Below are 23,745 nucleotides of genomic sequence, written 5' to 3' on the forward strand. Positions count from 1 at the left end.
TTGGGGCCTGCACTATCTATAGAGTCACTGTTAACTGAAATGCAAAATACTATGCAATAAGCAGCTAAGCGGGAGGAAACTGGGAGCTTGATTCAGACATATTTGTGATGCCTCTTCAACATCCAAGCAGAGATACTAAGCAAGAAGTTGGATATAGGGAAGGGTCCATTCTGGAGATATAAATTTGGGAGTCATCATCTGTGATAATAAAGCTTATTTTCAACTTGATTGGGTCACAGGAAGCCCAGATATTTGGTCAAACATCAGTCTGTGTGTTTCTGCATGAGATTAACATGTGAATTGACAGTCTGAGTAAAGCAGACAACCTCCCTAATGCAGGGAGGCCTCATACAATCAGGTGAAGGCTTGAATAGAACAAAAGGCAGAGTAAGAGAGGATTCTCTTTGCCTGGCTGCCTTTACACTGAGATGTTGGCTTTTCTTTTTTTTGGCCACACCACACAGTTTGTGGGATCTTAGCTCTCTGACCAGGAATTGAACCCAGACCGATGGCAGTAAAAGCCCTAAGCCTTAACAGGTGGACCACCATGGAACTCCCAGGGCTTTTTCCTGCTTTTGGACACAAAACTAAAACACTGCTCTTCCTGGGTCTCAGACTACAGCTGTCACATTGAGACTACATCACTGGCCCACCTGGATCTCCAGCTTGCTGGCTGGGTAGATCTTGGGACGTGTAATTGCATGAGTCAATCCCTTATTAAAAAAATCCCTATATATAATCTTATTGGCTCTGTTTCTATAAAGAACCCTGAGTAATATATCATTTTATATTACATATATATGTATAATGGGGCTTCCCTGGTGGCTCAAACGGTAAAGAGTCTCCCTGCAATGCAGGAGACCAGGGTTTGACCCCTGGGTTGGGAAGATCCCCTGGAAGAGAGAATGGCAACCCATTCCAGTATTTTTGCCTGGAGAATTCCATGGACAGAGGAGCTTGATGGGCTACAGTCCATGGGGTCACAAAGAGTTGAACACGACTGAGCAGCTAACACACACACATATGTATAATACACACACACATAAATATACACACACACATAAATATACACACACACATAAAACAGTATGAGATTATCATGAAAGCTGCCATAGACAGAGAAAAGCGTAATGACCGAGTTTGGATCACTTCATTTTAAGAAGCTGGGGAGAAGAGACAAACCAGCAAAGAATATTGAGAAACATCAGTCAATAAGTGGGTTAAAAAACCAAAACCCAAAAGCCAAGTGAAGACAGTGCTTCAAGGAACAGGAAGTAATTGAGATGAGAATGAGTTAGAAAAAAGCAGACTGGAAACAGACGTTGGATTTGGCTTTATTTTATTGACAATTTCTGTCATGCTCTTAAGTGAGATTAGGTTCTCATTTCTTTTGCTGCCCTTTTTTTTGGTAACAGAATTACCTCAGCCTTATAAAATTAGGTGTGTGGCTTTCCATTTTCTTCCAGACTTTAGAACAGGTTTATGGGAAACAGCTGTTACATAAAGAGTTAGTGGTACCAGTATGTAAAAAATCTGGGCCCACTGCCTTTCTGAGGAGGTATACAGATACTTTGACTACTCCTCCAATTTCTTATCTCTTCCCTTTTCTTTTGATTCAATTGTGGTAATTTATATTTTCTTAGAAATATGCTAAGGTTCTGGTGTTTATTGATATAAAGTTTCTATGGTTTCTTTAATAATCATTTTTCCTTTCTTCATCTATAAATGTCACCTTTTTCATTTTATATAAATTAAAAGAATTTTTTTATATATTGACTCTTCCTTTTCTAAAATTCTTAAGTAAATTTGGCCAAAGCTTATCTAAATAATATTAAAATATAGCTTAAGAATATTGGATATAAAAATATATATGTATGCTGTTTCAATACTTGCTTTTATTCATATTCCCTCCCAACTATTTTATTAGAGTTTGTTTTATAATTTCAGCCTTTGGATTTGATAGCATAGTTCATCATTCTAGATCTTTCCTATTTTTTTTTAAATAAATGCAAATGGCTTGGAAAGGACACTTTGATGTGATGTGGCCCCCTGGTCCCCTTTAACGAAGAATCTGTGGTCCCAGCTGCTGGGAGAACTGTGGGCAGACTGACTTCAGCCCCCAGCCTCTTCAGGGACTGCCCAGCTTCTGAGAGTACTTTGTCCAAGGTCCTGCCCCTTCCTGGGTGGCCCACAATCAGTGAGTGATCAATGCAAGAATATAAAGTCCTGGACACCTTGGCCCAAAACTAAAGGGCATTTAGCTCCAGAGTTTCCTGTAGAGTCAGCTGAGACTGTTGTTGGACTGGTATCAAGGGTCAGCTTCTCCTCCTAAACCCTGCTTTCTCCACCTCCCTCTGTGGGTGCTGAGTTCAAAGTCTTCTTCCCAGGGAACCAAACTGCAAAGAAGGCTGTTAACTGTCCTTCTTCAAATTCATGTTAAGAACAATGCTTCAATTAATATTCAGTTTTAAATATTTTGTAATTCTGATGTTTTCTTTTTAATTAAGGAATTGCTGAGTGCTTTTTAAGAAAAAAAATTGCAAGTATATGGGGTGTAAGACCATTAATTTTTGTTACCAATTTCTTTTAATGAGTTTCTTATGGTCTACTTACAATGTGGTCGGAATGACCTACTTAACTACAATTTTTACAACTACTTCGTATGTGTTGAGAATGTATGCTATCCAGATCCTCTAGATACATTTTTATTATTTTGAGTCTATGTGATCTGTGAGTTTCAGAGATAAGAGTGTTAAAAATCTCCCACTATGATTGAGAATCTGTTGATTTGTCCTTATGATCCTATTATTTTCCTAATATTCTTTATTAAGTGGATATAGGTTCACAATGAATTATAGAAATAACCCCTGAAAGTATGGACCCTGATTCTGGGGAAGTTTGAAGGCAGAAGGAGAAGAGGGCAACAGAGGATGAGATGGTTGGATGGCATCACTGATTCAAAGGACATGAACTTGGGCAATCTCCAGAAGATGGTAAGGGACAGGGAGGCCTGGGATGCTATAGTCTGTGGGGTTGCAAAGAGTCGGACATGACTGAGTGACTGAACAACAACAAGGTTCATAACCGTTACCTTTTTGATGGATTGTTACTTTGGTCAGAAGGTCAGTTTTTGTCCCTTCTAATTGCCTATGCCAAAGGCTTTGACTGTGTGGATCACAACAAACTGTGGAAATTCTTAAAAAGGTGGTCAGGCAGACCACCTGACCTGCCTCCTGAGAAATCTGTATGCAGGTCAGGAAGCAACAGTTAGAACTGGACATGGAACAACAGACTGGTTCCAAATCAGGAAAGGAGTACATCAAGGCTGTATATTGTCACCCTGCTTATTTAACTTATATGCAGAGTACATCATGAGAAACGCTGGGCTGGATGAAGCACAAGCTGGAATCAAGATTCCCGGGAGAAATATCAATAACTTCAGATAGGCAGATGACACCACCCTTCTGGCAGAAAGAGAAGAACTAAAGAGCCTCTTGATGAAAGTGAAAGAGGAGAGTGAAAAAGTTGGCTTAAAACTCAACATTCAGAAAACTAAGATCATGGCATCCGGTCCCATCACTTCATGGCAAATAGATGGGGAAACAGCGGAAACACTGACAGACTTTATTTTTTGGGCTCCAAAATCCCTGCAGATGGTGACTGCAGCCATGAAATTAAAAGACACTTGCTCCTTGGAAGAAAAGCTGCGACCAACCTAGGCAGCATATCAAAAAGCAGAGACATTACTTTGCCAACAAAGGTCGGTCTAGTCAAAACTGTGGTCTTTCAAGTAGTCACGTATGGATGTGAGAGTTGGACTATAAACAAAGCTGAGAGCCAAAGAACTGATGCTTTTGAACTGTGGTGCTGGAGAAGACTCTTGAGAGTCCCTTGGACTGCAAGGAGATCCAACCAGTCCATCCTAAAGGAAATCAGTCCTGAATATTCATTGGAAGGACTGATGCTGAACCTGAAGCTCCAATACTTTGGCCACCTGATGCGAAGAACTGACTCATTGGAAAACACCCCGATGCTGGGAAAGATTGAAGGCGGGAGGAGAAGGGGACGACAGAGAATGAGATGGCTGGATGGCATCACCGACTCAATGGACATAGTTCGGGTAAGCTCCAGGAGTTGGTGATGGACAGGGAAGCCTGGCATGCTGCAGTCCACTGGGTCTCAAAGAGTCAGATACAACTGAGCAACTGAACTGAATTCTGTTCTTGAATTCTAGTCTGGGCCATATTAACACTATCATACACACTTGTTAGTGTCTAATATATTTTTCTGAGGTATGCTTCTTATAAACAAAGTATACTTAGATTTATATTTTTAATCAACTTAAGTTTGTTCCCCTCAGTGAATGACTTTGAACAGTTCACATATATCATTATTACTAAATATTACTACTAAAATGTCTGTTTTGGTCTAACTTCTGCCATCTTATGTTGTGTTATAATTTTTCACATTTTTGTTTCTATTTTCCCTTTGTACAAATGTAGCATTGAAAACAGTTTTTTCTTTCAGTATTACTTATACTTAATGTAAAATCTCTTTCTGACTATATCAATAACCATTTTCCACTCTGTCATACTTTCAACCATTTGTTGAGTCTGTCGATAATGAAGGCAATGTGACATCAGGCAGTTTTATATTAATAACAGATAAAGCCCAAATTCCCATGGCTTCACTCATGACACATTCCAGTGTGAGTATTCCTACATAAGCCACTATGCACATGTTTTTTTAGAGCCCTTTCAGCTCATGGATCTGCTCTCCTCCGAGACCTTTCAATCTGGCTTGTAGACAGAGAAGACGACTGTGAAGCAGGTATATCTGCTCAAAACCACTTTGTCCCATGAGTAACTTATACCTTTTTCTCATATCCTTTTGGCAAGAACTTGTCCTGTGGCCCCAACTAGATGTAAGGGGTGTTAGAAAATGAAAACCACAACTGACTAGACACTTAGAAGCAACAACTCTAGAAGGGGACAGGATTACCTGGCTGTATCTGTTACATTCCAGCTTCTCTGTGTTCCTGAATTATTTGGTTTGTTTATCGCTACCTCAAGCATGGAAAACCCTGGCCCCTCAGCATGCACAATTCATTTCTTTATGCTCCATGCTCTCACCCACTTAATCCTTGCATGAATCCCAGCCTTCTGTTCTGTGTTTGGCATTATCTGTTCCATCAAACCTTCTCCAGAATGAGATGCTATCTGCATCCCATTGGGATGCTATCGGTAAGCAGACCAGTTACTCTCCCAATGATGAGGGTATTCCCCCTGTTAGCCTAAACCATGAAGAAGAATGCTGGGAATACAGAAATCTCCCATTGGAATTAGCTTTGCCATCTGTCTCTGAGCTCAAGTAAAATCTTTTAGACACAACCAGACTCAGCTTGTTAATCCCCCAAGTCCCAAACACACCTATTTACTTTCTGACCATTATATCCATCAGTCTTTATAGTTAACTTTGCTATATGTTTTCACTGCCTTTTAATTTTAAATCCTTTTTGATAGATTGCTTTTAGCAACACACATGATTTCACCATAAAAAGTCAATTCCTATTTATCTAGAATCCAAAATCTAAGAAGCCTATTTACTTCTTGTTTCCATGGCAACATAAATGTGGACTGAAATTTGTATTAGACACCCTAAGGCAGGGAAAATGCCAAATGGTTTTTTAATCTCAAATAGATTAAACTTCATCAGAATGGTTTAGCCCTTTATATGATAAATCACATGTCTGTGTTTTACTGTACCAATAATTTATACTTATAGATAAGCAGACCAGATTCATATAAGGTTTCACACCTACTGTATTAGATACACTAATCTAAGCAATGATCTAAAAAGAAAACATTTTCCCTTAACTAAAAATTTAACTAACATATGTTCCATTTGTCCAACTGATAAATTATCAACATATGCTTTAAAGTCTACTCAATATAATGCCGAAGTGTGCATTTATTGTTTAGGGAGACATTTTTAAGAGGAAAATCAGTGAAAAAAGATAAAAGAAAAATGAAGAAAAGAGAGAACAGTGACAGAATGTCAGAGAGTACCATGGACCAAGAGACGTACTCATCTTAGTTATCCAAGCAGAGGAGAGAAAAATGACTCAAACTTTCCCGTAACAACAACCATACTCTTTTATGACATGTTACTATGGCTATTCTGCACCTATAAGCAAAATGGCATGTTGCTTCTTGGTATATAACACCAACCAAGCAAATTAATATATTCAAATTAATATGTTCACTCAGTAACTTTTAGTTGAGTGCTTACTATATGCTCTGCTCTGTTAGAAATGTTGCAGGTTTGGTAGTGAATAAAAAAGACAAAATCTCTGTCCTGATGACACTTTCAAGTGGAACTGAGTTATCTGTCTATAGAACGGAGGTTTCTTTCCTCAACTGTGCAGTAACTTTTCAATCTAACTGCAATTACTTAAATTGCCAACAATTTCCTTTAACCTTGGTTTTTAGTTTCTGACCATGTTAGAAAAGCTGTGACCTTGAATATATGCATCACTACAATCCTAGTTCATACATGAAAAGGCTAAAATGTTCAATATTACATTCTGTATTCCGTTTTGCTATTGTAGTACTCTCCAAGCTTTTTGCTTGTACAAATATTATTGACATGTTTTGAGCAGGAGCCCTAATACTTATAATTTATAAATTATGTAGACATATACCAATCTGTTTACACACATTATAACATAAACCCCAAAGCAGAAATTAAATTGATATAAAAAGTTACAGATAGTAAGTTTTCCCCTACATCCCCAGGACTCACCTGTCCCTTGAGGGATACACAAAGCTCCATGTGAGAAACCACTGCACTTAGGCTAATTTTTCACTCTTTTAAACTTTATGACAACAAACTTATAAAATAATCCTTTATCCATTTTGACAAAAATTGTGTCAAAGAAAATAATCTGACTCGGTAAATCACAGCAAGTTGCAAAGTTGGCTTGCCATAGTTTGCTGTTTTCTTCCTTTGCCTCAGTAGGTAATAAACATTTCAGTTCTGGTCTCACTGAAAAATTAATATAAATTCTGATTGAAGATTTTCATGGAGCTTATATCAAAACAATGAATAACTTCTTAATAAACACTTTCATCATTTACTAAATGTTACTTTATCCTTTCATGGAATCCAAAGGCCTTACTGGATCTTTCATTGCTAGATTTGGTGTGGGTATGTGTGTGTGAATGTGCGTGTATGTATGAACCAGGGCCTTTCTAACTAATAACAAAAATACTACCCAGCATTGGTGTAGCTATTATTCCTTTCCAACACTGACATTTACATGTCAGCAATTTCTATTATCTCAGCAATTTTTTAACAAGACAACAGAGCAGGTACTATTATCCCAATTTTACAAACAAAGGAACCAAGGCAAAAGAACTGCAGTAGCTTTCCTAAGATAATGTGGCGAGTTAACAACAGAGACAGAAGATTCTAAAAGAGAATTCACCTACCACTAGCCCAGAGTGCTTTTCTGATTTCAAACTGCTCTGATATACTAACTACTGAAATCTGCATCTTCTACTACAACATGCAACTTCACACATCTTTTCTTCACAAAGTACCAAGAAAGTTATTCCACACAAGGTTTATTTTAAGAGCACTTACTATCTTTCACTTATTTAAGGGACAGGGGATATCCTTTTCTCACAAAACCACAAGTCGCGAGATTTCTTCTATTTAAGGTTAGAGAGTTCACTGGTCACACAGTGATCTCTTGTTATTTACAAGGCAAAGCTGAAACATTAAATAGGGGCTCCTTTTGAATTATGGTGCTCAGGAAGGAAGAGTAAAAAATAATAATAACTAACTATAACAAATTCTGCACCAATACATGAAACCCATCTGACTCTTGTGATATTTTGCTTTGAGATAAAGGAATCCCATCACTTCTTATACAATGACCCCCATATATAGTTTAATTGTTCTTCAAATCTGAGATCTAAGATTTTGTCATTTCCCAACATTATCAGGTAGCACCTATGACAGTGGGGCTACAGAAATGACAGTAAGCAAAACCATATCTGAAAATTCACAAAAACATCAAGGGAAAAACCACTTCAGCTAGTTATTGTCAAGATGTTTATATTAGTTTCCTACTGTTGCTACAATAAATTACCACAAACTTAGTGGTACACAAATCTTAACAGTTCTGGAGGTCAGAAGTCCAAAATGGACAAAGATCAAGGTGTCAGAGGCTCTAGGAAGAATCTGTTTCCCTGACTTTTCCAGCTTCCAGAGGCTGTGACATCCCTCAGCTCAGAGTCCCTTTCGTCAAAGCCAGCAATCACATCACTCTAACCTTTGCTTCTGTTGTCACATCTTGCCTGACTCTTCTGACTCCCTCTTCCATCTTTCAGCGACCCTCATGATTACATTGGGCCAGCTGTATAATCCAGGATTCTCTTACCTCAGTGGCTTTCATCACATCTGCAGAGTCCCTTTACCATGTGGGGAAACATTCACAGTCTCCAGGAATTAGGATGTGAACATCTTAGAGGCCATTATTCTGCCTAACAATGCTTGCATCTAGTGGGAACCAGCAGAAAATTCTCTGAGGTTCACATAGCTTGGTGTCAAGGAAAATTTAGGGAGTTTGGAAACATGGGGCCCTAGACTGGGATTTGACTCTGGCATGGAGAAACTGTTCAATCTTTAATTATCCAACACTGAGCAAGCTCAATTTCCTTCTCTGTAAGGTTGCTGTAGGTATCTACATCTGATGGTTACTGAGGGATTAAATGAAGATAAGGAATGTGAACATAGGGAGTACTGAGGCTGGTAAACAAATACAGATGTTAACTCAATGACATAAATGGACAAATGTTTAGACTTTGCAGTATAAATAACAACTACTACTTCCTTAGTAAGAAATATATTCATTTCCTGGCCAATCTGTATACTATTAATATTCTTTTCCCCTAAGTAGTTTCCAATGTTTATTTTAATATTTAAATAACTAGGGGATTCATTTGCAGAGATCCTGATGCTTAATTTTAATTCAAGATAAATTACTGGTCTGAAAAAAATACTTCAGTGAGTTGGGATTTTAGAAGAATTTATAGAGTTTTTAAAGTTTATGGCAAAGGAATTCAACATTTTTATAATTTAAGATTCTTCTTTGCCCTTTTAAAGTGACATTTTTCATTCATTATATTAAAAAGCAAATGCTTCTTTTTATTATAGCTTTGAGATTAGCTCCCATCACACATATACTTTGTGATGAGTAATTAATAATTGTCATCTCTATTAGAAAGCTTGTCTCGTTCCAACTATCAGGACATAATTCATTGTCTTTTCTAGGTGATTTATCACAAACTTCTTGAAACTGACTTTTGGCTACAATATGAAGATATGGTTCATATTATTTTCAGCAGCCATCTCTTGCAGCATTCAAAGAAGAATATGTCCATGATTCTAAAAACCAGATATTTTATTATGACCTCTAATGCTAACCTAATGGAATTTAATGTGTACTTGGCTACACCAGAGATGAACAACCCAGTAACAAACTCATAGCATATATGATAAACACATCGCATTCCAACACCATCCCTCCTCCTATCACTGCCCCTAGATATAATAACACTCCATGGGGAATCTCTGATTTACCAGCTAGAAGCAGAATCTTATAAGCAGACAGCAGCAAATACCAGATGTAAGAGTTAGGTCCAGAAAATACTTCCACACATTCACAAATATTTTTGCTTTGCTGGAAAACCTCCAGTAAAGAACAGTAATCTTGCTACTCCACATTTTTAACTTGCTGCCCAAGACTCAGTGAAACTAGTGACCATTTTGCTGCTTAGAAGAAGAAAAAGATTAAAAAAAAAAAAAAAAAACATGAATAAGAGATACAGAGGAATGTACTTTTTATTCTTCTAGGTTACTTTTCCTTAAAGTATTTATTTATTTGGTTGCACCAGGTCTCAGTTGCAGCATGTGAGATCTAGTTCCCTGACCAGGGATCAAACCTGGGCCCCTGCATTGGGAGCACAGAGTGTTAGCCACTGGACCACTAGGGAAGTCCCAGTTAGTTTTATTAGATATAAAAAAATGATATTTCCTTTCCTAGGTGGAAAGGTTTAAAGTCATTTGGATTTTTTTCAATACTAGAACCAATTATAATATATAGGATATTAACAGATTTTTTTCTTTAATAAAACACTTTTTCAGTACTTTATGCACACACAAAACTGAGAAAAGATAAGGAATAATCTTCTGTATCTAAGATAACATGATGATGCCTCAACAGAAATAATTTAAGAAAACAAAGCATTTTATAGGCCTCAACTTATAAAATTTTGTGATGATGTGAATAATGCTCACAAATGTTTCAAAAAATATTTGCTGCACTAGTTATGTTCAAAGGCCAGGGCTGAGTACTCAGTGAGGGTCAGGGAGATGAGGGAAGAACAGACATATGTACAGGTCCTGACTCTGTTGTACCATCAGCCCTCCACCCCAAGCTGTACCAGAACCTACCAGTTTTTTCCTCAATCACTGTCCTTATATCACTACCTGTTCTGTGGCTTCTACTATTTTTCATTTATTGATAATCTTTAATGAGCCAGAAGCATGTCCCAGGGCATTCTATATTCTCCTATGAAGTGAAGTGAAAGTCCTTGGAAGGAAAGTTATGACCAACCTAGACAGCATATTAAGAAGCAGAAACATTACTTTGTCAGCAAAGGTCCATCTAGTCAAGGCTATGGTTTTTCCAGTAGTCATGTATGGATGTGAGAGTTGGACTATAAAGAAAGCTGAGTGCCGAAGAATTGATGCTTTTGAACTGTGGTGTTGGAGAAGACTCTTGAGAGACCTTTGGACTGCAAGGAGATTCAACCAGTCCATCCTAAAGGAGATCAGTCCTGGGTGTTCATTGCGAGGACTGATGTTGAAGCTGAAACTCCAATACTTTGGCCACCTGATGCGAAGAGCTGACTCATCGGAAAAGACCCTGATGCTGGGAAGGATTGGGGGCAGGAGGAGGAGAAGGAGACAATAGAGGATGAGATGGCTGGATGGCATCACCGACTCGATGGACATGAGTTTGGGTAAACTCCAGGAGTTGGTGATGGACAGGGAGGCCTGGTGTGCCGCGATTCATGGGGTTGCAAAGAGTCAGACACGACTGAGCGACTGAACTGACTGACTGAAGTGAAAGTCGCTCAGTCCTGTGCGACTCTGCTCACTTAAAAAAAAAAAAACAGTCCCCAATCCTTTCTGCTCCAAAGTCAAGGGAAAAAATCCAGTAGCCTGATGGGGCCATCTCAGCTTGTTTATTTTGCCTTTCTCTGTAGAAGGCTGAACAGAAGTCCTCACAGTCTACAGGCTGGTGACACAGCAGTCTGTGAAGCTCTGACTGACAACGCCCCTCAGTCCCCAGAAATGGTATCAATGCTCTTTTATGAGGAAGGCAAATTACCCCCAAAAGCTAATCTCTGTATACATTTTTAAGACACTAGGATTAAGGTCAAGAAATCCCTGACATACTTTTAATATGTGAAATCATACGATGCTGGGAAGGTGTGAGCATGAAATATACACAGCCTTCCTTTCTACCATCCAGCAGTAGCTCACAGAGAAGACAAGGGCACCCCACTCCAGTCCTCTTGCCTAGACAATCCCATGGACGGAGGAGCCTGGTAGGCTGCAGTCCATGGGGTCGAGAAGAGTTGGACACGACTGAATGACTTCACTTTCACTTTTCACTTTCATGCATTGGAGAAGGAAATGGCAACCCACTCCAGTGTTCTTATCTGGAGAATCCCAGGGACAGGGGAGCCTGGTGGGTTGCCGTCTATGAGGTCGCACAAGGTCGGACACGACTGAAGTGACTTAGCAGCAGCAGCAGCAGCAGTAGCTCATCCCACTTCTATCAAACAAGGAATTCAAAGTGGAAAACAAAGTCTGTTCAAAACAGTAAACACACTCCAACAACAAAACATACACACAAATTCCACTTTCATAAAACATGAAGCAAAGGAACATTTCACTTGCATTTCTTTTAATCCCATGGAAAAAAAAAAACTTTGCAAACATTTAAAATTATCTTTACAAGTATCCTGGATTGTAAATTAAAGCAAAAGCAAGCCATGCCTGGCAAATCCTAAGGAAATTAACTGTGAAGAAAATCTGGGGTGCCTTGGAGCATTTCAAAAGACTGAAGACTTAGAACTCAAGAGTACTGCCTTGGGAAAAATAATTTCTAAATAAACGAAACTTTAAAATCTAAGAAACAGACAAAACTGGCAAAAATTATCTTTGCTGAGTAGTCTTAAAATAAGGCTTCTTCTTAACAGAATTTTCAGTTTAAAAACCAAAACTGCTCTCCTCTGCTTGGAAAATAAAAACTAACATTAATACCAGTAAACCATCAATTTAGCACCCAGGATGTTTCAGACCCTTGGTCTGCACATAACATTTATGATCTCATTTAATTTCCACATCAGACCCATGAAGTCAGTGAAAATTCAACTACTTTTACAACTGGAGGAGAAAAAATGAGACTTAGAAATAAAGTTGTTTGCACAAGGACATATACAGTCAGAAAATATTTGGAGAAAGCAGTTATAAATCAGATCGGTTTTGTCTAAAATTGTATTGACTCTATAATTCTTATAAAAATGTGAGTTCATTAATGGAATACAAAAATACATTCTCTTTTGCTGTTAAGGTGTATGACATTTTTTTTTAAATAAAGTTTTTTATGTGAAACCTTAAAAAGTGAAATCATTAGAGGCAACCAGGAACACCTGAGTCATGTCAAGGAACTGAGAGCACACCGGCCTCAAGAAGTTCGGGCAGCTCCCTGAACAAGTGTGACTAGTTCCCTAGCCTGACTTGCAGGGAACTGAAGGAAACACAGCTTGTGGCAGGCCTCTCCTCTCATTCGCCAGTGGAGGGAAGGGCACAGGGCACCATTTGCCACATGGTGTAAACAATGTGATAAAACAAACGCCAGTCTTGGCTCTGCATTGCTGCTCCACAGCTCAATAACCACAGGACTTTAGGACACTTCCCCAACATTTTCAGTCTTAATTTTCTTTCAGGTAGGTGGGAATAGCTGTTACACTTGGATGATGTCACAATCAAATAAGACTGAATGAGTAACTCACTGGTACAACAGTTGCCACAAAACAAGAGGCGCTACCATGATTTCTTCTGCTTGCCCTCACCTCCACGATCACCTTAGTGCTACCCAAGACTGGAAAGCACCCCTGGGACTTTACCGTATGGGTGAAAACGAAAAGTGAAGTTGCTCAGTCATGTCCTACTCTTCGTGACCCCATGGACTGTAGCCTACCAGGCTCCTCCATCCATGGGATTTTCCAGGCAGGAGTACTGGAGTGGGTTGCCATTTCCTTCTCCAGAGGATATTCCCAACCCGGAGATCGAACCCGGGTCTCCCACATTGTAAGCACAGACAATTTACTGTCTGAGCCACCAGGGAAGTCCTTACTGTATGGGTAAGAGCCTCCTTTTCCAAGAATCTCCCAGCTAACTACAGACCAACGTTTCTCCATCCTTCAAAATAATTCACTTCTTCACCCATTTATTCTGCAAAAACATTCACTGTGTTATTATGCTCAAGACACTTTGCTAGGTAATACAGAAGACTGAAAAAAATTCAGTTTTTCCCCTAGGTAGTGGACACTCAAAGAGATGAAGGTATGCAGTCATTATTGTAGTGAGCCTGGTGTTTTAGCCACAAATAAAAACATCTACCTAAAGGGCTATTTCAAGAATCAAACGAAGAGTGCTTTTGGTAAGCATTATTACTATTACTATTAGTACTGTCAACACTGTACTGTTTCGGGGCACTCCTTTTGCTGTTGGAAGTATGCATGCTTGGCCCCCATCAGATGAGAGGAGGCTTCCAGTTAGCACTTTCAGCCCAGCTCTTGGCCTGGCACGATGTTGTATACATAAAAATACCATCTGCTTGATGTTTCAGTTCCACAGAAACTCAAGACCTTTGTATGATTTCATTACCAAGATAATATCCTACTTCTAATCTGTACAAAACCCACCACCACTATAGAAACACAACTCTATATAGCTACTCTGCCAGTCTCCAGAATGCACTTACATTGCAACCCACCTGTAGCAAAGTTCACATATTCATTCCTCAAGTGCTCAGTGAGCACAAGCCATGTGTGAGGTACTGCACTGAAGTTAACAAGATCCTATGATGAAGACCAAAACCTTTCCCCTCACGAAAGCCTCCACCTGGAGGGCAAGACCATAGGTGCACAACTACTAGATAACATGTGGTGAAGCCTGTATTTTGTTGTCACCATAGCCAAATGACTGCAAAACTAGTCTTTCCACAACATTCCTAACCACAGTAAAGACAACTTCAGCCCTCCAATGCCTTACACAAATGCCTTGGAATCAGCCTTAACACTTTTCTTTCTTTCTCAGTCCAAGACCAGTTCACCATCAAATTCCCTGGGCTCTTCCTTCAAAATGCCTCCAATAGTCCCCAACACCTCCAGCCCCACTATCCCAGGATAAGCCACCATCTTGTTCCTGTCTCATTCTAACAGCCTCTTTTCAGAATCCTTACATCCACTCTCATCTCCTGACAGAAACTGGAGAATCACCTTTTCAAAACAGAGGTCAAGTCATGTTACATCTCTGTCAAAACTGTCCAAGCACTTCCCACCTCACTGAAGTAAAAACAAGACTACACGGTGGTCACAGTGTTAACCTGGCTGGGTCACAGGATTCCCAAGTAAAGAATTATTTATGGGTAGGCAGTGAAGCTGTTTCAGGAGAGATTAATATTTAAATTGGTAGACTGAGTAAAGCAAATGGCCCTCCCCAATGAGGGTGGGCCTCATCCAATCAGTTGAAGGTCTGCATAGACTAAAAGGCTGCGTTAGAAAGAATTCTTGCTGCCTGACTGTCTTTGAGCTGGGGCATCAGTCTTCTGCCTTCCAGCTTGAACTCAGACTGGAACTTGCACCATCCTCTTGCAGCGGTCAGTACAACGTCCTGTGCCTAAAGCTGCTCAGCACACTGTGCAGAGGATGGTGACGCCCTTTAATGGAAGAACAAGTCAGATCATCTCCAGAGTGCTGCTCGCCATCTCAGCATACCCAATCCTGCTAATCTTAGAATCATGACTTATTGTATGAAAGCTGCCTATTCCCGAAAGGGCTATGTTTCATTTTTCACAACCTAATTGTTCACTCAATGCCCCAAAAATAGAATTAGAAGGTCATCTTCCCTGAAAACAACAGAACAATTATGAGAAAGCAGTGACGTATCTGTAATATATTTTCTTTCACTAAAAATTAATAACTAAAAATTAATTAATAGAATTATTTTTAGACCAGTTTTAGCTTTACAGTTAAACTGAGCAGAGAGTACAGAGAATTCCACATAGCCCGTTCCCACCAATATCACCATGCCAGTGTGGCAAAACTGATGAAGTAACACTGACACATTATTATCAACCAAAGCCCACAGTTTACATTAAGGGTTATTCTTAGTGCTGTACATTCTATGAATCTGAAAAATGTATCATGACCTATATCTACCATTATCATACCACACAGATAAATTTCACTGCCTCCAAAATCACCTATGCTTCATCTATATATCCCTCTCTCCAGGCCCTGGCACAACTCATCTTTTCACTGTTTCCATAGTTTTTCCTTTTCCAAAATGCCACATAGTTGGAGTCAAATAGTTTGGCACCTTTCAGATTGGCTTCTTTTACTTAGTCATACACATTTGAGGTACATTCCTGTATTTTCATGGCTTGATAGTTCATTTTTTTTTTTTGTCACTGAATAATATTTCATTGTATGGTGGGACCATACTTTATATAATTAGGAATGAAAGAGGAGACATTATAGCTGTACCATGAAATACAAAAGGATCATAAGAGACTACTATAAATAATTATAGTAGCTTAATAGTAGCCAACAAATTGGATAAACTAGACTAAATGGATAAATTCCTAGGAATACAATTTACCAAGACTGAGTTATGAAGAAATAGAGTCTAAATTGACCAATTACAAACAAGGAGACTGAATCAGTAATCAAAAAAATTTCAACAAAGAAAAGTCCAGGACCAGATGGTTTCCACAGTGAATTCTCCCAAACATGTAAGGAAGAATGAATGCCAATTCTTTTCAAACTCTTACAAGAAACTGAAGAGGTGACAATACTCCCCAACTTATTTTATGAGGCAATTATTACCCTGACATCCAAATAAGGACACTACAAGGAATGAAAAATACAGGCCAACAATCTTAAATCAATATAGATGCAAAAATTCTCAAGAAAATATCAGCAAATCAAATTCAACTGCATATTAAAAGGATCACACACCATGATCAAGTGGGATTTATTCCTGAGATACAAGGATAGTTTGTCATATGCAGATTAAATGTGACACACCACATTAACAGAACTAAAGATAAAAAGCATATAATCATCTCAGGGGATGCAGAAAAAGCATCTGACAAAATTCAACATCCTTTCATGGAAAAAACTGTCAATAACCTAGAAGAAAACATAGGTGGTAAACTCCTGGATGTCAGTCTTGGTGATAACATAGATCTTGTGAAATGGTTGCCACAGTAAGGTTAGTTAACACATTTATTGGGTTTCGGTAGACTCCGGGAGTTGGTGATGGACAGGGAGGCCTGGGGTTGCAGTTCATGGGGTTGCAAAGAGTTGGACACGACTGAGCGACTGAACTGAACTCAACACATTTATCACCTCACATGACCACTCACCTTTTTGTGTGTGGGTGATAACTATTAAGATCTACTCTCTCAGCAACTTTAAAGTCTCCAATACAGTATTGTTAACTGTAGGCACCATGATGTACATTCACTTTGCATAATACCATCAAGGTTTATCCATATCACAAATTGCAGGACTTCCTTATTTCCCGTGGGCAAATAATATTCCCTTGTTAAAACAGTATTCATTTGATGAAAAACATCATCATTTTACCATACAATGCATAAGTCAAATGTACTATGAAAATTATATTCTGGTGCATCTGTGATTGATACACAAAATGCAGATATCAAGGAAAGAACACAGCAGTGTGCAAATATGCAAGAATTAGCAAGGCTGCTGTTTCAGCATCAACACCCAATAACCACAGAACTCCATGGTGCTCATTTGGCCTAAAACAAGGTAATTAATACAGGCCAGGCCAGTGTAAACTGACTATGGAAAATATTGAACATAATGGGATTTAATTTTAGAGATATTCAAGTAACCAGTCGGAGAAGGCAATGGCACCCCACTCCAGTACTCTTGCCTGGGAAATCCCATGGACGGAGGAGCCTGGTAGGCTGCAGCCCATGGGGTCGTGAAGAGTCAGACACGACTGAGCGACTTCACTTTCACTTTTCCCTTTCATGCACTGGAGAAGGAAATGGCAACCCACTCTAATATTCTTGCCTGGAGAATCCCAGAAACGAAGGAGCCTGGTGGGCTGTCGTCTATGGGGTCGCACAGAGACGGACACGACTGAAGCGACTTAGCAGCAGCAGCAAGCATTCAGTTAAAAAACTGTACAATAATGCTTTGCTCTTTAAGACAGTAGTAGATATTTACATGTTTACAGTAACCATCAAAAAGATACATTAAAAATAATTACTATATGTACTCAAGGATTTGAGGGTTATTTTACTATTATTTTTATTCATTTTTTTTTCTGAAAGGAGGTTAGTTTTAAATTACTCCTAGCTAACAATTTTTAAGGATTGTACTAATCAGATTGTGACAACAGTCCTGTGGATCAAGAGTGAATCCTCATTATAGCATGGAGCCCACAGACCGGTCAGAAGGTTCCCAGAAGATAACCCACTGTGGCAGGGGTGACTGAACAAAAGACAAAAACGGACTATGCAAAGTCCTTTAATATTTATACAGGTAGCACTGACAGTATTCCAGGTACATTTAATTTTATTCTTAATTTTATTTGTTTAAGCAAAAAGACACTTTACTGGAAACACTGGGAGGTCACAGAGTCAGTGAGGAAAGCTCATGAACAGGCAAGGAATAAAGGCAAGAGGCTGCAGGCTTGGCAGCCAGAAGCAAATTAACTGTCAACAGAATGATGCTGTTTATCCTCAATGTGATAAACACAGTACGTCTCATATAGGATTTCTGAAAATCAGAACTGTTCATGAAGAGTCTCTAAAACAATCAAATAAGAGACAGCATGAACCCAACAATTTGTTTTTGTTTTACCCTGCTTTAAGGCTTGCCAGAATCTTAATTCCTGGACCAGGGGTCAAACCCATGTAGTGGAAGCATGGAACCAACCACTGGACCACGAGGGAATGCCCTCATTTATGTGTTTGAATGTCAGCGGTGCTATTACCTTAAAATCTTTATAGGAAACCTGCTTAAGAAATAACATGAACTAACATGTTAACCAGATAGTACATATAATGGGTGTGAGGAAGATGGGTTTAAAACAAGGTTCAAGCCCTCCACCACCACGCAAATCATTGATATACTTACATTACACTGTAGTTATTTGATCACCTGTCTGCATCTCTTACCAGACTATTAATTCATTCTGCATCTAGAAAATAGTAGGCATGTAAGAAATGCTCACTGAATTAAAAAAAAATTTTGTAATTATATATCATATACTTATTTAATAGCCCTTAGTGCCACTGTAATCAAATAGTGACTGGAGAGTATGATTATAAAAATATAGGGAACACAGATTTTTTTTTATTATTATCATGGGCTTCTCATCTCTCAAAACTAAAAAATTATATAGGCAGAGCACACTGAGGTTCCAGTGAAAAACGATGCTCAAATATTTAACTCTCCAAAATGTCATATTTGAATCACTTTGCCATCACATATGCAAAGCTATGTTAGACAGTCAAGACATCCGTTTCCTTGGCCAGAAAGTGTAGGCATTCATGGAAACTGAAGCTGGAGATAGCAAATGTTAAACAACAGCCTCCAGAAGCTGCAGGGTGGCTGCAGCCCAGGACTGCCACAGGGGAGAGGGTGAGAGGCTGACTCCAGGTGTTGATGCTGAAACAGCAGCCTTGCTAATTCTTGCATATTAGCACACTGCTGTGTTCTTTCCTTGATATCTGCATTTTGTGTATCAATCACAGATGCACCAGAATATAATTTTCATAGTACATTTGACTTATGCATTGTATGGTAAAATGATGATTGTTTTTCACATACACTCCAGATCATAAGGCCCCCAGTCCCTCTCGCTACTTCTGGTTCAGTGCTTCCTCATTCAATTCTGTTCAACAGTACTTTGATGACCTCACTAGTGTTCAGCCAGTCACAGTCACTCTCAGAGATATCACTGGTGAAAGGGACTGCAGCAAGTGACACATCAGCTTCAACTCCTTTAAAAACAAATTTCCAGCTGTACTGAGATATAACTGACACATCACATTGTGTAAGGTTAATATATACAATGTGATGATTTGATACACATATATACTCTGAAATGATTGCCACAATAAGGTTAGTTAACACATCCATCACTTTACATAGTTAACTTGTGTGTGTACTAAGAACTTCTAAGAGCTACTCTTTCAGCAACTTTCAAGTCTACAATATAGTATTACTAACTATAGTCACCCTGCTGCATCGTAGAATCCCCAGAAGTTACTCATCGTATAACTGGAAGACTGTGCCCTTTGCCAATATCTCCCCATTTTACCTACTCCACAGCCCCTGAAAACCACCATTCTATTCTGTTTCTATAAGTAAGATCATACAATATTTGTGTTTCTCTGACTTATTTCACTTAATGTTGTTGCAAATGGCAGGATTTCCTTCTTTCTCACGAGTAAATAATATTCCATCATACGCAGAGAGAGACACATACACACATATTCTCTATCCATTCATCCATGGACAAACACTTGGGTTGTTCCCACAGCTCAGCTATTATGAATAAGGCTGCAATGAACTTGGGAGTGCAGACATCTGAGATTCTCATTTCATCTCCTTTTGAAATATACCCAGATGTGGGATTGCTGGATCACATGGTAGTTCTATCTTTCATTTTTCTGAGAAACTATGGTTTCTATAGTGGCTGTACCAATTCACATTCCCACCGACAGTGTATAGGGTTTCCTTTTCTCTGCATTTTCACCATTTTTTATCTCTTGTTTTGGTAATAGCCATCCTAGCAGGTGTGAGGCGATTTCTCACTGTGGTTTTCCCTGATTAGTGATGTGAAGCATGTATCTGTTCAGGCTCATGTCCCTGTTGGCCAGTTGTGTATCTTCTTTGGGAAATGTCTATTAATATCTCTTGCCTATGTTAATCACAGTATTTGGCTTTTTGGTATTAAGTTGTATGAGCTCCTTATATATTTTGGGTATTAACTCATTAGGTTGCCCTTTCATTCTTGTTGACCTTTTATTCCTTGAGGAAGACAAGCTATAGTTTTAAGCCTTCAGAAAAGAGGGACACTCTGTATGAATTTAGTGAAGCGGCAGAGAGTGCACAGGATAAGGCTCTGTGCAGGACAGCACACTTGTTGATTGTGATAAATCTTCAAAGACAGAAGGTAGACTAGAGGTGAGGAAATTAAGGTAGAAGGAATGGTAATCAGCAAGACTGAGAGGTGGGAAAGCCCTTAGGTGGAACAGAGTGTTTGGAGAACGGTTATGGCCTCAAGATCAAATGAACAGATGGGAGAACACCGATGAGCATGAATGATAATAACACAGCACGGAGCCCACTCCAGGGGCCTGGCAGACGTGCACTGAGGATCTCCAGAGGGCCTGAGCAGAGCAGTGAAAGTTCATCACAGTCATCCGCACAATGGTTTGCCAAGGGACAACCAGAGGAGGAAAAAGTTAAATGGATGGTAGAATGTTCGAAGCAAGAAGGAAAGTGTCAGACTCAGAAAATGACACGATGGGAAACACTGTGGCCCAGATGCATCACTCAGTTGTGTCTGACTCTTTGTGACCCCAAGGACTGTAGCCCACCAGGCTCCTCTGTCCATGGAATTCTCCAGGCAAGAAAACTGGAGTGGGTTACCATTTCCTTCTCCAGGGGATCTTCCCAATCCAAGGACTGAACCCGAGCCTCCTGCATTGCAGGCAGACTCTTTACCGACTGAGCCACCAGGGAAGCCCTAAGATAGGAAAGGATGAATCCAAAAGTCTATTCTGACCCATCAAAAGGTGAGAGTCTGAAGTCAGGTAAGCCTAATGATGAGCAGTCTTCTTTTCCCACAAGTGGCCAGGCAGACTGATCGGGAATTCCAAATTAAACAGAGAATGTTCGTTGAAGGTCTGCTGTGCATCAGATACAGCACTCAGTGCATTACAGACCTTTTCACTTTTGAATCTCTGTATCAATCTATTCTGAGAGTTACGCTTTATGATCACCAATTGACAGATTAAAAAAATCTTAGGTTCACAGAAGTCAGAGGATGTGGCCTATATCAAAGAATAAATAGTGAAAGAGGGTGAATAACAACAATAATAATAACAACAGTAATAATTAGAACAGCATCCGCTATTTGTCAGGCATTTGTGGGCAACAATGGTCAACAGGGAGATACACTCCCTCCTGCTATCTTCAAACTCAGATCTGACTTCTGCGTTCTTCCTCCCACTGTTTCTTTACTCTTGAAAAAGGTGACCTTGGTCTGACTCAGTTATAGCTTTTGATTAATGCCATGTTGTGCTGCTATTAAGCCTAAACTTTTTTTTTTAAAGAAGACTTTATTACTTGGCTGAAGAATGCGCCTCTACTCTTTCATTTAAAATGTTGATGATTACAGAAAGCCACAATACTTTGTGCTCAACAGCTCATTATTTATATTCTAAGCCAGAAAAGCTGATATCATCTCTCAGATCAATATAAAGAAACCGTTTACATCAAAAGTTGGGTCTTCTCATTCGTGCTGTCCCACATTTTCTGAATCAGAACAATTTAGCTTCACAATAATCTGCCAGATGTCAGAACGTTGTTGTCGTTTAGTCGCTAAATTGTGTCTGACTCTTTGCAACCCTGTGAACCTCAGCATACCAGGCCCCTCTGTCCTCCACTATCTCCCAGAGTTTGCTCAAATTCATGTCTACTGAGTCAGTGATGCTACCTAACCATCTAATCTTCTGCCACCCCGTTCTCCTTTTGCCCTCAATCTTTCCCAGCATCAGGGTCTTTTCCAATGAGTCAACTCTTCCTATCAGGTGGCCAAAGTACTGGAGCTTCAACATCAGTTCTTGCAATGAATAGGCAGGGTTGATTTCCTTTAGGATTGACTGGTTTGCTCTCCTTGCAGTCCAAGGGACTCTCAAGAGTCTTCTCCAGCACCACAATTCGAAAGTATCAATTCTTTGGAGCGCAGCTGTCTTTATGGTCCAATTCTCATATCTGTACACAACTAATGGAAAACCATAGCTTTGACCATACAGACCTTTGTCACCAAAGCGATGTCTTTACTTTTTAATACACTAGGTTTGTTTGTCTAGGTTTGTCATAACTTTCCTTCCAAGAAACATTTTTTAATTTCATGGCTATAGTCACCACCGGCAGTAATTTTGGAGCCCAAGAAAATAAGGCATGCTTACTGTCCAGTATAGTAATGTTTTCCTCCAGAGCAAAGGACAGTCATGTTTCCTACCCATTTACAAAAGATCCAGGTTCCCCAAGTTCAATGATCCTCTCCTATAATGTAATCCACTATGAGTTTCATGTCCTTATATTAAGATAATCTTAGGGCTTCCCAGGTGGCTCAGTGGTAAAGAATCTGTCTGCCAATGCAGGACACGTGGGTTCGATCCCTGATCCAGGAAGATCCCACATGCTGCGAAGCAACTAAGTCTGTGTGCCACAACTATTGAGCCTCTACAGCCTGGAGGCCACAACTACTGAAGCCCATGTGCCTTAGAGCTCACCCTCTGCAACAGAAGAAGCCACCGTGGTAAGATGTCCTCACACCACAACTAAGAGTAGACCCCACTCGCCACAACTAGAGGAAAGTGCAAGCAGCACAAGGACCCAGCATGGCCAAATTGAATAAATAAATTAAAAAAAAAAATAACCTTAAAAAAGCATTCTAATATACATTAGGTCCAAACAAATACTGTTCAATTCCACTAGTATGAGGTGCCTACGGCAGTCAAATTCATAGATTCAAGAGGTGTACTGGTAGATGCCAAGGGTGGAGGTGGGGGGAAGGGGAATGGGGAGCTGGTGTTTGGTGGGGATGGAGTTTCACTTTGGGAGGGTGACAGGTTGGGGAGATGGATAATGGTGCGAGTCGCATGGCAATGTGGGTGTGCTGAGTGCCACTGAGCCATGCAGCTGAATATAGTTAAAATGGTATGTTTTATGTTATGTGACTTCTACCACAATAAAAAAAACATTAAAAAAAAAGAGTTTCATTTCTTCTCAGCTTCTCTGAACCTGTGACAGACTAACTTGCTGGCTTCCAACTTGGATAAACCACAGATCCTTGACAGTTCTTGACAGTGGTAGGTTGCAAAAATAGTAACAAATTCTTCTCCTGCCTGCATCCATGTCCTTTAGTATACCCTCTTATGCTGAATCAGCTTGGCCATGTGACTTGCTTGATCAATGAGACATTAGTAAGCAGGACACAAACAGGAGCTTGAAAAGCATCTGTGCATTGAAGCTAGCCTACTAGCTGGTTTTAGAATTTAGTTGTCATGTGAAAAATCCCAGG

At 39.5% G+C, this 23,745-nt stretch overlaps 1 protein-coding gene and 1 long non-coding RNA gene across 20 annotated transcripts in view; both read right to left on the bottom strand.

Moving 5' to 3' along the window:
• The window catches only part of KLHL32 (kelch like family member 32), a 209,616-nt gene that overhangs the window by 138,256 nt on the left and 47,615 nt on the right, over positions 1-23,745 (bottom strand). The window contains exon 1 of one of the 19 annotated variants that reach the window (XM_081530364.1): positions 18,558-18,621. The exons of the other annotated variants lie outside the window; for them this stretch is intronic. The gene's annotated coding sequence lies outside the window, so the exon portion shown is untranslated. Of the gene's footprint in view, positions 1-18,557; positions 18,622-23,745 lie in introns of those variants that run through there. 19 annotated transcript variants of the gene reach the window in all.
• LOC145521615 (uncharacterized) lies at positions 9,180-14,389 on the bottom strand. Its single transcript, XR_014065538.1, has 2 exons — positions 13,388-14,389; positions 9,180-11,684 (listed from the first exon to the last, which is right to left on the bottom strand). It is a non-coding gene; the product is annotated as an uncharacterized LOC145521615 (long non-coding RNA).

The sequence above is a fragment of the Giraffa tippelskirchi genome, chromosome 9, assembly GCF_054371585.1.
Source record: "Giraffa tippelskirchi isolate mGirTip1 chromosome 9, T2T-mGirTip1v1.2.pri, whole genome shotgun sequence".
Lineage (NCBI taxonomy): Eukaryota > Metazoa > Chordata > Mammalia > Artiodactyla > Giraffidae > Giraffa > Giraffa tippelskirchi.